Raw genomic sequence first — 14,769 nt, 5'->3', positions numbered from 1 at the left:
CCTTTGACGCTAAATCGTTTTAAGTATTACTTTTTTAAGCGGAGGCTTTAAAACTTGCCAAAGAACAATTAGCTTGATTGAGATTATCCTTGACAAAACCTATGCACAGAAGCTTCGTGCAATTTTCAAATTTTTGGTTCTTCCAAAATTAATCTCACAGCAAGGATATACTAGATTGAAATTTATTCAAGTATAAATTATTTAGTGTATTTAAAACGCTGTTGCTGTGATCAATAGTTTTCAACAGCAGAAAAATTATGTAGGTGGACTTGTTTTCGAAACGAGAAAAACCTATTTATTATGAAAAACAGAACAGATAAATGAGTTGTTTTAAGAAAACAAATGACGGAAATAAATAGTTGACTATATCCACCATAGCTAAGCAACTCTAACAACCTACGTTGGCTACAGGCAGTAAAAAATTAAAATAGTCATCCTAGATTTGTACGTTTAGAAAACTTTCGAAAACTTATATAAATCTGCTCATTGATACGTAACAAGAATGTTTTTTTTTGAGGCTTTAATTCGCATGAATTTCCTCAGTTTACAATAACCGTTGAAGAAAAAGCCACAGGGAACCTCTTCAGTTTTATATTCCTTTAATAAACGCTGAATAGCCAAGCACATGTTTATTGAAACTGGTGCTCGACTTTGTCATATATGTCATTTCGTACATTCGATCATTCAGTTGCTTAATACCTCAAAAACTTTGACCAGGGATGATTTCCTTTGAAGGATACCCTAGTAACTCGCCCTCCTTTTCCTTAGAAACTTGTTCCGTACTGGAGACCTAATTACCTTCTCGGACTGAAATCGCTAATATAATGCAGAGGGAGCAAAATAGGATTTTACGGGGTCAGTAATTTATAATTATAAAGCCTTAGGCACCTGACCACGGTCGACCCTTCCAAGGAATTAATAATAACAATTTATAGTCCAAGACGCATTACTCCAAGTCCATCCGTTGCATTAGGTTAAATTTTTCACGTGGTATTATTTTACCAGTTTAGCTTTTTGTGCAAAGAGCCTAAACAGGAAGAGGGAAGTTCATTTCTAGTATTAATGATCATCTTGGCTTGAAACCAACAGTATCTATCGTATCCATAGCTACCAGACAGTAATAAAAGAAAACGCGTTTGGCTCAATAACACTATAAAGTTGGGCACCAAAGAACGTTGGATCTTTAGAGGTAAAAATGATCATACTTAATGTATGGATAACTTGGGTTTGACTCTCATTGCATGGATATCTACCCTTTACTCCTCTATTTCTGTGTTGTTAAAATCAAGCGAAAATGAAATTTACCGAGCTTCCAAATAAGGGTATAAAAACATTTGGCGAGAAAACAGCTTCAGCTATTTGAAATAAACCAGATCATTATCCTTAATTTTTAGTTTTCTACTACGGAATTCCTTTTTGAACCTTTTCTCAGGGATATTTCTTTAAGTTTATAATGACACCCCTTCTCGAAATTGTATTTCCATCATTGCCGTAAATAGAGAAAAGTGCCAAATTTAAAAAAAAGTCAGTGCTGGCGGTTCCAAGCTTGTCACAAATTGTGAAACTGGAAACGATAGGAAATTTCTCAGAGCCATGAGAGAGGATATTATGCTGTGACGAAGCCCGCTGTTTGAGTTCAAATTACAATAAAAAAAATATAGAGTTGATGAAAAAAATCTTCTTCATTTGAAATATCCAACTTGTCAAAAACTATTTTGACTAGCCGTTTTTTTCTCTCTGTACCTTTAAAGATTTCATTTCAAAAATGGTTTTGTCTTATCCCCCAAAAAGTGATGATTTTGAAATAAAAGAACCTTGAAAAATATGGAAGTTGATTTGCATGGCTCCTGATCAGAAAAATGAGGCGGGAACTAAATGTTGGCTCACATGTCTCGTTATGTCTGCAGGAGTTTTATCTAACGAAGGAGAACCTGAAAATGTTTTATAATTTAGAAGGTATTCCAATGAAGGCCTTGGAAGCCAGATCCGATACTGAATACGGCACACCTTTTCCAAATATCAATTTGTTATTATCCTTGAGACTGAGGTGGTGTTTAAAACAACATTCAGAGCGTCGTCTCACTAAGGCTCTGGATTAAGTGTAGCAGCTGTCTACACTGGATCGTGCTCAATCATTATAAGATATCTGAGGGGTTCTGCCTCGGCACTCTTTATACCATCTTGATTTATCGAGATATAGGTTGTAAGTTACTCGGCAAATTTATGGAATTTCAGTAGTTTTAGGGGAGATTTTCTGTTTCTTTAAACTAAAGAGCATATTAGAACTCATCATTAATTAATCTTGACGTTAATGAAAGTGAGGGAAGATAAAATGACTAATTCCTTAGGACTTCAAATAGGAAAAACATCTTTAAATTATTGTGTTCCTGTATTATTTCGAGTTACTGGGAGAGCCAGACGCAATAATGTTTTGCCCGATGTAAAGTGGGTGGTACAGCTTAAAAACTACAAACACGATTTCCCTCATTCATTTCGTCGAATTAAAATAAGAGACTCACGATCCATCAAAGAACGTGACATATTTTATAATTTCTGATTTATTTCAAGATATAGTCCAAATTAAGAATTCATGTTTATGGAAAATGAAAGGTTAGGGCTAAAGTCTTTTTCTGGGGGATAAGTTTACGCCAACAGCGATCACTATATTTTTGTAAAAAATTTATTTCCGTCAATTATCGACGCTTCAACCAACATTGCAAAGACTTTTCCCATGAGAATAAAAAAAAGAAAAAAAGAAAGAAAAATGCTGAATATATGGATCGATCTTGAAAACTTGAAGGTGTTGTTTCTCAGAAACTCGAGGGAGCTTAGCTTTTTATGTGACTGCATTATCGGAGTATGTTCACCTAATGTTCTTAAGAATATGTTTATTATGTTATTGTCTTAAACGCACTCCATTGACTGTAATTATGAAGCAATTGTAGTTTATGTTGTAGAAATCTGTGTGTCAAAATCCCTAAGTCTAATCTGTTTATGAACACTTATGGAATCGTAGCTAAGTGGCACAGAGGAAGAAATTGAAAAGATGTTCATTCGCAGACTTTAAAACGGGTACCCACGTATGTTATTTGCATCAATAACTTTGCATAGGGCAGGACTGACATCTGTTAACTTTGTTAATATCCCATTTTCAATACCGGCGGTTTCTATTACTTAATCCACTGTTAAATGCAGGTGGTCGGCACGAATTTGCGGCATACTAAAAGCGTCAATATTGAGCCCCTTTGTCTTGAGGAAGCATGGAATTTTCAGCGTTTCTAGTAGTCGCAGTCTGGACTTCATCGCTGACTTACTTGACGTTTGGTAAAGGTGAGCAGCAAACTGCGAATCATTTTTTATCCCTATATTCATTCTTTAGCCCGAGCTATTTTATTTTCCATCACTCTTTATTTCTATTTCGCTGATTCACAAAAGTGGATGCACTGAGCTTATAAAGTGTCGTTTTAAAAAATCTAAAATTCTGAACTCAACGAATATGAATTTTAAAGGGAGGAACCTCAGTATTGTAAACTTCTTTTGTAAATATTAATAGTATTAGTAGTTAACAAGGCGTGTTATTATGATGGACCATATCGGAAATTTGCAGTTGTTACAAAAAAACTAAGAACTTCTACGATGAAGAATTACTTCATTCAAAACCACTTCAATCCTAACGCTAAGCTCATATTTACATGGACGGATATTAAATTCTGTCAAAAACATTTCTTTGTTGAGTTGCAGAAGGTAACTCGATAATTTGTGTGGAAAAAAATTGGCCGCTCTTAGCCAACTTAAGCGAAGTTATTTTTATAGAAGGACAATGCTGGCATTTGGAATAGACCAATTTGTACTGGTTTTAAACATAAAATTGGGTAGCCCGTCTTCTTATAATTTAGCCATTTGGTGGCATTGAAAAAATAAAACCTTTGAGGCAAAATTCTTTTAAATATTGCCGTTTCGAGTTGGAGGCTTTAAGAATTGCCAAAAAACAAATAGCTTAATTGAGATGATCCTTAACAAAACCTTTGCAAAGAAGCTTCGTGCAATTTTCCAATTTTGTGTTCTTTCATAATCAATCTCCTAGCAAGGACTCCATAGATTGAAATTTATTCAAATATGTATTCTCAGTGTTTTTAACACTCTGTTGCTGTGATCAATATATTTTCAAAAGCAGAAAAATGATGTGGGTGGACTTTATTCGACACGAGAAAAGAAATTCAATGAATTAAAACGATGAACAGATAAATGAGTTGTTTTTCACAAAACAAATGACGGAAATAAAGAGATGATTATATCACCATAGCTAAGCAATTCAAACAACTTACATTGGCTTGCAAAAGTAAAAAAAAAGTTAAAATTTTGTTCTAAATTTGTACGCTTAGAAAACTTTCGAAAAAAGAAAACAAATCTGCTCGTAGACGCAAAACAAGAATGGTTTTTTTCTCGGCTTAAATTTGCACGAACTCCCTCTGTTCACGATAATCGTTCGAAAAAAAAAAGAGGCGCAGGGGAGCTCTTCAGTTATACATCTCCGTAAGAAAAACTCAATAGTCAAGCACCTGTTCATATAAAGAAAAAATTAACATTAAGACCATCCCTGGTTAAAGTTTTGAGATATTAGAGGCTCCCTATAAGAGAATTTAAATTGTGTTCATAGCACTGATGACAACTACATAAAAAAAATGCAAACACCAGTTAACTCCTTTTGTAGTAAGAATCGCATAGTGTTTGATGAGCTCGTCTGATAGACTCGTCTAAATTCGTACGAGCTTCATCAATTGCCAAATTCATGTCAAACATGAAAATATTTGCCGCAAATGTTCCTTACCTCAGAAACCCCCAAACTCTTAAATAAAGGTAGTTTTATGTTCTTGTTTAATTGTAGGAAACGGCGAAGCAATTTACAAAGCTATTTATTACATTTAACGAATCATCGTTCTTCTCACCGAGTGCTTTGTTTGACTAACGTTTTTAACGCATCTGCTACCTTAGTTTGCTGAGATACGAAAATTTTTGCAAAGAGATATTTGTTTTTAGAACTTTTTACTCGAAATTTAACTTTTTTGCGACCGAAAAGTATGCCTTATAATCATATTTGAATTTGTCCATTTTAGAGCGAGAGCGCGCAATGGTGTTTCCGGACTACTACTTCTTTGCTGAAAGACGTTTGGTAAACCATACCACTGAAAAGAAACGCGTCAATAACTTAGATGACTGTGAGCTAATGTGCTACCTGAACGACGACTGTGTCAGTCTTAACTTCAAAAAAGATCCAGAGTATAATGAAGCAGTCCACATCTGTGAACTAAATAACGCTACTCATCTGAAATACGACAGTGACTTGACAACTGATGTCAATTTTTATTATCGTGGCTCGAAGGTGAGTTAGAAATCGATTTTTCGAAATTGTCGCCTTTGAATAATATAGTAACAATAATTAATTTTTATGCAAATTTTCGTGTATTCGATCATTCGGTATTTCGTTTCTTCTTTCATTTTCATTTTTCTTCTTCTTTAGAACGCTTGTGACAAGAGTCCGTACTGCGAAAATAACGCATCTTGCCAGTCTGGATTTACATTCAAGGGATATCGATGCTTATGTCCTCCTGGATTCGAGGGAGAACATTGTGATAAGGGTATAAGTCTAAGTCAACAATTGAAATGAACGTATACGAGTTTTTTTTCTTTAATTTTTTTTTTTTAATGCTGGTATGACAACTGTTCTTTAGTTGCTGAAAGTGGCGTGAATTTGTCTCCTTGTATGAGGTGCTAAATCTTAGAATGTAATAATATTTAGTAGTAACGTAGTCTTCGTTCGCTCGTTTGTATATTTTCGTTTTGTTTTGTTTAGGTTTGTCTGATTTTTTGTTTGTTTTTGTTTTATTTATTTAATTTTTTTGTTTACCTCGAACGTTCGACGCCTTTCGAGCGGTTCATGCGTGTGTCGAATGCTTAATATAGTAACTGCATGGAGAGCTAAGAAATAATAGCTTAATTGAAAGGTCCCACCAGAGAACCACTTAAAGCAGGAAGCTACAAATAAATTGAGGTTTTTGCGAATTGCCGAGTTCCTGTAGCTATGTGCTATGCTTATGTCTTTAGTTGATATTTTATTCATGTATTTTTTTTTGTCCTTATTTTTCTCTAATTTTACGACAGACACTGATAAATGCGAAGAAATCTTTGGCAAATGCCACAAGGAGGCTACATGTAATAACACACACGGGTCATACGTGTGCACATGCAAACCTGGATTTACCGGAAATGGGCATAATTGTACAGGTAACCGTCAATAGTCTCAAAAGCCTTTAGATTCTTGTTGAATAACACAATGACATTTTGTTGTTTGATGATGTTTATCTTGGTAAAGTGGCAAGCCATGTTTTAAGTGTTCAAAATGGGTGACAGTTATCTGACTAAAAGTCATTAAGAGATAGGTTTCTGCATAGCCAACTTTTTTTTCATCAGGTACGACAATCTTGCGTTCTCGCAATTCAGCAAAAGGTTGAAAACAGCCTTGGCTTGCACTCTTTAACACAGTAATGGCTTATGCACGGCAATTTTTGCACAATTTTAAAATCCCATTTTTTCATCTGTGATTTCATAGACGTTGACGAGTGTAAAGGAAACAACTCTTGTCATGAGAATGCAAACTGCACCAACACCAATGGATCACATGTATGCGATTGTCAGCCAGGATATACTGGAAGCGGACAAAATTGCACAGGTGAATTCGGAATAACAAGGAAATGCGGTCACAGATGATTTACTTTAATTCGTTCTTTCTTTTGTTGTTTATGTAACGTGTTTTGTGCTCCCGTAGCAAAACAAGAGCAGTTTATTGCGTATGCTTTAGAGAGTCTTTGCTGTACCAATGTGAAAAAATTTGAACAATAGCGGTTTGACTCACTGGTCCAACCCGAGAATCGCATGAAACCAAAAAATTGCAAACGAGTATTCCACTTTTTCCATATACATGTACATGTCTGACTTTTGAATGAAAACCAAATCCCATTCTCATTCTTTTCTTTTTTTTCCTTTTTTTGACAGGTATTGACGAATGCAAAACATACCCCGACAAATGTCACGTAAATGCCACTTGTAGCAACACGCACGGATCACACGTTTGCACATACAAACCTGGATATACTGGAGATGGACGCAACTGTACAGGTAGAGTCAATAATCTCAGAAGCCTTCACATTCGTTTTGACTGTATTAATGAATTTTTGTTTGTTGTTGTTGGTTTTTTGTTTGTTTTAATTTTTTAACGTAAGGGGAGGCAGTTAACCTACTAAAACTTGTGTAGTGCTAATTAACTTGTTTTCTTCATTTGAGAAAATCTCTTGTTCTCGCAAACCAGTAAAGGGTTGACAACAGCCATGGCTTGCAATCAATCAAACAAGGTAATGGCTGATTCACAGAAATTTTAACATAATTTTGAGATCCTTTTCCTGTCTTTGATTACTTAGATGTTGACGAGTGTAAAGGAAACTCCTCTTGTCACGAGAATGCAAAATGTACGAATACCATTGGATCACACGTATGTGAATGTCAGCGTGGATATAAAGGAAATGGACAAAATTGCACAGGTGAATTTGATGTATTTTGTTTAGTATTAGAAACTTTCACCTGAATTGGCTGGAAAAGAGCAACTTCTACACCAGGGTAATTGGCATTGCATCCTGGATGAGATGTTTTACACCGCGTTCAATCATGTTACGAACCCTTAAATCTTGTTTTGAGGTAAACGAATATCCTCGATGCCTTTTGTTTCTTTTTACCTTTGAATGGACTGTGCAATAGTAAAAGACGTCGGTGTGAAACGATATCGCAAGTTTTACTTTCAACCTTAGGGCTAGAAGGTGTAAAATTTCGTAAATGTGTTAAACAACATAATGAAGATGAAAAGAAAATTTCAATTCATGCATATTTTGAAAAAAAGCGTTAGTAATCGCTGATGTGTTTTTTTTATTTATTTTTATTTATTAATTTTTTATGGACTACACGTTAAAATACTTCTGTGTAACACATAAAAAAAAAAAACGGACACAAAAACAAAACAAAAAAAAACCAAAAACTTTGAATGTAATTAAAATGCGTACTCCATAAGGAGAGCTTGAAGTATTTTTTTTATAGTACCTCACTATCAGGATGGCTGACTATTTATCGTTTCAGGTTGTCCGATTTTCATGGAAAATCTTGTTTTTTCTGTAATAAAAATTGGTGGTGACATTTTGTGGCATCGAGTTTTATTTATCGTGTATTGACATTCGCTATATTCCTACTTTTTAATCTTAACGATTCATACTTCGAGTGTGCGAGCAGTGACATATCTCCTTTAAACCAGTCGGAAATCGGTGATCAAAATTGGCTGGTGACACTTTACTCTCCTGCGTCACAGAAATTTGCAATGTCGCCCGCTCAGATGCTTAAGGCGGTAAACGATTTTCAAAATTGTTAAATTCTAGATAACGTCAAATAAACAAATGATGGTGCGCGCCCGTCGAGGAAAAAAATTGTTCCTATGCAACAACACATTTTACATCAAATATCTCACTTTGCGCTGTGACATAGCATGTATTTTGAGAGGACAAAATGGATCTTTCTCTGTAGCTCTCTAATCTATAGCGAATTACAATTATTTCTCTTAACAATAACAATTTTATTCATAATTAGAACCTGAAATTATTTTAATGGTAGCACTATTCAGATGGATAAATGGCTGATTTCTCATATCCTCACGTTGTCGTTGATGTCCGATTTTTTTGAAAAAACATTTTGCTCTTTTTATGATAAACATAACTTTTCGAAGATTACGAGTACTAAATTTTGTGACATTTAGTTTTCTCTATCTTTTATTGCATACGTTGTATATTTATCTTGACTTAGTAGGCGTGTTATCTTTCACATATTGACGAATGCAGCGAGGCTCATGTTTATAATATAAAATAATGCCATCCGAATGCCTCTTGCATTAATACCCAGAGCTCATACAACTTGTGACCCACATCTTATCGGGAATGGTGTTAAGTATTGAAGTACGTTTGTTATCTATCATGCCATTAAATTAATTATGATCCCGATTGGTTTGACTCGATCTGAATCATCCCTACTCAGGTGGTCATTAACGACCATATTGCTGCTTGGTTATAAGTGAACTACGTTACCTGCACCTTTAGTTTACCGAAAGCTGTCCTTTAATGCGTTATAGAACAAAAAAAAGAAAACATGAATTAAGATACTGCTATCTATGGTTAATAAATGTATTTCTCATATTGATTTTTTAGCCTCATAGTATTGTTAAGAGTAAAATTTACTCTAACACTCGTTCTGTTGACTTTTTCTTTATTCTAATCTTTTACACTAGCTGTCACAACGGGGAACTAGCTTTGATCTCTCGAGGAAAATGAGGGTCACCGTTTATAAAGGTGACACTTACAGAGCTGTCAATCTCTAACCTTCGTCATATTTTTACATTTAAATCGCGAGTAACATTGGGCTGCGTAGAACGGAGCTCGCAAACTAAGTAGTTACTTTCGGGATGTTTACGCCTTACGAAATGTCTTTCTAACCTAAATTTCTTGGTCTTACAGTCAAGTTTAGGCAAAACAAAAACGATATTGACAATATAAAAATTATAATGAACTTAGTAACAGAATTAAATCATACTTGAAAAGGTATCTTAAAAGAAAATTGTCCTTGAGGGTTGTTGCATAACAGCAGAGTAAACGCAAAATTCGGAGAAGAAAGGACGTACCCAAGGTACCGCCTCTGAGAGAGCTACGTGCTATTCGTATAGGTTATCTAATTACAAATTCAGTGCGGAAGATGAAAGTACTTCACGTTTACACCTTAAATCACCTCTAAGAAAAAGAGTTGTCGAACGTGTTAAATTAAAAACTGAAAACTATTTTCCTGATCGGAAATTCGACATGGATTGAGCTTAAAAACGAGAGTATTAATGGATAAAAGTATAAAGAAGGGATATTTACAGGAAACTCCTGTGCAGGATCAATTTTTATATGGTAGAGTCATTTTCTTTGTAATTAATTATTTTTTTGAGCAACATGATGAAAGGATACCGGTAACTAGTCGCAAACCGCAGTTTACGCAAAAACATCTGTCTCCATGTCAAATTCACGATCATATATAATAAGGAAAAGGTGACCAAACTCTATTTGTAAGATAAGACCGCAAAAAGGAATAAGAAATGATCAACTGGCTTATTACAATGTTTACGGAATGGCCTATGCTAATATATTATTTCCATTCATTCTCCCAACACCAATATTGGAAACCTTTACAATATTTTTAGATTAGATATATTCTCATTTTTATCGTTTAACAGTATCCCACACAAGTATCACTTGACCTCTTACTTAATGCAATCAATAATTTCTAATATCTTAAATCCTTTTGTAATTACCATTTCTCTGTGTAGCCAATCCTTGTTATCATTACAAAAACCTGAGTGATGCCAGTCGAAATAGAATTCAAGAAACACTGTCAGATGGATCACCGTTTTGTGACAACCAACTCCCTGTGGGATGGTATCGCTTTGTGGGAGCTGCAGGAACAAAAATGCCAACAACGCGTGTGTCAGCATTCAAATGTGGTACAGACTTCCCAGGCTGGTTAATTGGTGCTCATCCTACTGTGAAAGATGGTGAAGTTTATGGGAAGGTCTGCTTTAGTGATCGCCCTACAGGTTGCTATCACACTACCCAAATTTCTGTGAAGAACTGCTCATCCTACCATATCTACAAACTTTATCAGCCGTCCAAGTGTTCGTTGCGCTACTGTGGCACAGACTGAATATGCAGAGAGGAGTTTCCGTAGTAATAGGATTCACAATCGTTGTATTTTAGGGCCTTGGCGTCACGATGTTTAATATTTTGGGAGATTTTTACGCTAATGTCGCCTGGTAAATGCTATCATTAAAAAAAAAAAACAAAACAAACTTATATGCAATGATAATAAGGACTCATGACAAAGAAAAGAACTTATTTCGGACAATAGACGTGTCATTCTCGCTGTATACATTATCGAAAAGTAGGTTAATAAAGTTTTCAATGTGGTCCAATTAAAAAATTTTATATAACTTATGACAGTACCTTCCGCTGTTACTTCTTATATTTATCTCTATCTGAGCATGATATATCCTTTTAAAACAAAATTACAATCAAAGACGAGTAGGCAACGGTGTTATGACTTAAAAAGAGTCATAAGAAAGATTTTAGAGTCATCAAAAAAAACAACCCGCAATGTTTCAGTGCCAGATTTCTTAACAAAGCTGAACGAACATTATTCGATGCTTTCTTTCTACTGCAGTAGCATCCATTTGAACAGAAGAGCTGTAAATAAATAAATAAATCCGTTGCTGTTCCATTACTTAAAAACCATTAGGGCCTAGAAAAGAACCCTTCGAGGAGGGGCAGGTGATACATTTTTTGATAATCCTACCATACTTGGAGTCATGTAACAAAATTTTACAAATAATTCATCTTAATATACCTATGCCTCTTAGAGAAGAAAACTCGAGAAAAGAAGAAACCGCTTGATCAGTTACGGTCGTTATTGGTTAGACTCGGCCCAGAGAGAAGGGGATCTCAGTTCAATATGATTGGAAAGACCATAATTCATTTCAGTACGACAGTTAACGTTGGGATTTTCGGTTGCTATTCACATAAGTTAAGAATGTTCAGAAATACAGAAAATCTGGTAACTTTTCATCTCTAAAATTGTTATTGCGATAACAAATAGTTTAATGAGTGAATGAATAAATGATAGAAATAAGACATATTGCATTTTACCACATTTTCTTTCGTTAATAATCTATTTGCGTGTATACGGCACTAAGTCAACGACTACGCTAAATTAAAACAGTAGATGACGCTGCATCTTTTGCAAACTTTAATTCATCCGAGAGAGTGTCCCATGGTAGCCAACTTAACGTGATTAGTGTCGGAGGGAAGTTTGATTTTCCATCATGTTCCCCCAGCAAATAATTATAATCAATCTCAGTGAAGTTGCAAATGACTATTAGCCGTGGTCTCGCGCGCTGACTCCGATCCTGACTCGCGTATTTTACATGCTGGCTCCCCCCCCCCCCCCCAAAAAAAAAAAATTTCCGAAAGTGGATCGATCCGTAAGGCGGAAAGAAAAACATGGCCGTCGAAATGACAGCTTTCCTTGCGTTTGCACGCCACCTTTTATGTTCACAGTGATATCATGTAAAATCTACTCCATTTATTTTGATAACAAGCGACTTAAATTCATGTTGTTGCGAAACGAAATTTGTAAAAAAAAATCCTCTCGTCTAATTTTTTTGTGAATAACGAATGGGGATTCCTACCTAAAAAAACACCAAACATCACAGACATGAAACGTGCGTATATTGTTGAATTAGCAGTCCCGTGAGTCCACAATTACCGCTGCTAGACCCCAGTCTTTAATATAAACGCGTCGGTTTATATTGTTTAATGCATTACTGAATAATGGTAGTCGATCGACTTAAATTTATGTTGCATTGAAAACATAAATGCTAAAGTGCACTGTCTGACGAATCATGGAATATTTTCAACACTAATATCGACATCAGTGACCTAGCCCTATAGTTCATTCCTACTTTCTATCATTTGATGGTTTCATTAAAATTCTCCAAGGCTTACAAAAATTGATTCAAGTAATTTTTTTTTCGACATGTAAACTATGTAGACTTTTACATGAGGGGAGCTATAAAATGTAAATAGGGGATGAATGTATAACCGTAATAAAATAAAAAAATCATAGAAAAGAGGAAAGACTATAAGACAATTGTTTAACGCCTTCCTTTGCCGAAGAAAATGCAAGTTTAAAAAAAGGTTTGACCCTAAATTGATACATTTCGAATGATATACTGCATGATGTCAGACAAGAATAGTTGGTCTCAATGGAAATTAGCATGAGGATGATAACTGTTCAATAAAAAAGAGTCCTAGCGAATTTTTTCAATTATGTATTTCTTCATGAAACAATCTAAAATCAAGCACCTCTCATCAAAGTTTTAGTTCATGTTAGGGTTAGGCTTTTTTCCACCGAGGGATTCTCCAAATTTTTTAAAAGTTTGACTTTACTATTTATTAGTGGAGAAAACATATTATTATCATTATTGTTATCATCACTAAAATTACTTTTATGCATTTTTTCCGAGCGAGATCGCAAAATGCTGTTCCCAGACTACCACTCCATTGCTGAAAGACGTTTGGTGAACCATATTATCGAAGAAAAACGTGTCAAGAACTTGGATGACTGTGAGTTAATGTGCTACCTGAACGACAAATGCGTGAGTTCTAACTTCAAAAAAGATCCGGAGAATAATGAACCAGTTCACATCTATGAACTTAATAACGCTACGCATCCGAGATATGACAATGACTTGACAACTGATGCCGATTTTTATTATCGCGGCTCGAAGGTGAGTTACAATTCGGTTTTTCGAAATCGTCGCCTTTGAATGATATGGAAATAATTATGAATGTTTATGCAAATTATCGTGCATTTGATCATACTGTATTTAGTTTCTTCTTTAACTCAAACCCATGACCTTTCTCAGTTATCATTTTAGTGTTTTTTTCTCCTTCAGAATGCGTGTGATAAGAATTCCCCGTGCCAACTCCCTCGGGGATAGTATCGTTTGGTGGGAGCTGCCGGAACAAAAATACCAAAAATGCGTGTGCCAGCATACAGATGTGGTGCAGACTGGTCAGGTTGGTTGGATGATGCTCATACTACAGTGGAAGATGGTAAAGTTAAAAGGAAGGTCTGGTTTAGTGATCGTTCTGACGGTTGCAAATATGCAATCCGAATTTCAGTCAAAAATTGTGGATCCTACTTCATCTACAAACTTTACCCACCTGCTTGTTACTCACGCTACTGTGGTACAGATTGAATGTGAAGCAAAAAATTCAAGAAATAAGGGAACTCATAAAATGATCCTCAGGTACACGTACTTCAGGGATTTTGCGAAGTCTTCCATAGAATTTCTTCTATAGAGGTTATACGCCGATGATGTCCTGTTAACTTGCAATCAAAAATGCTTCGAATTTCACATTAAACAAAGCATCTCTTTCGTAATAATAATCACAAATAATCAGTCACTGCTTAAAGAAGTAATAACAAACAAACTAACTAACAAAATATGACGAAGCTCGTGTCTCAAAACGTTAGAGGCTGCAGTACAGGACGCAATATCTTGCATGGTATGATAATTTTAGCTTCAGTTTATTTTGAAATTTAGATGTCGCTTTTGTTTCTGCTAATGATATGTTCAGTCTGATAGATGCTTTAAAAACAAAGCAACACGATTATGTAAGGACTAAATAAGGTATGGTGTTAAAGTTTAACTTTTTTTATTGCAGTTTCACACTAAAATGAAAATCTTTCTAAGTTGAGGGGTTTTAAAAGAAATATATTACCTTTGTTCCAACCCTATAAAACCATTAATCATGGCGTGGAAAAGAAATCCCAAATGCCAGTGTTCAGTATTTTGGGTTAAGGATAGGGTAAGAGTTAAGGGATAGGAATGAAGTTATACACGACTCCCTCAGTAGTCAATTATTTATCTTCCGTGTCCGAGAAGAAAGTTAAATGCATAGCAAATGAGATCAACTCTTGCTACTTCTTAATAAACCTAAATAAGATTTAACATTAATCGAAGATAATCTAATCAAAGGACACTGAAATAGGTTGAATCATTTTGTAGGTCAGCTGTTAAACTGTGTAAAT

The sequence above is a fragment of the Pocillopora damicornis genome, chromosome 1, assembly GCF_964200805.1.
Source record: "Pocillopora damicornis chromosome 1, jaPocDami1.2, whole genome shotgun sequence".
NCBI classification, from domain to species: Eukaryota; Metazoa; Cnidaria; class Anthozoa; order Scleractinia; family Pocilloporidae; genus Pocillopora; species Pocillopora damicornis.
This window is presented reverse-complemented; position numbering follows the sequence as displayed.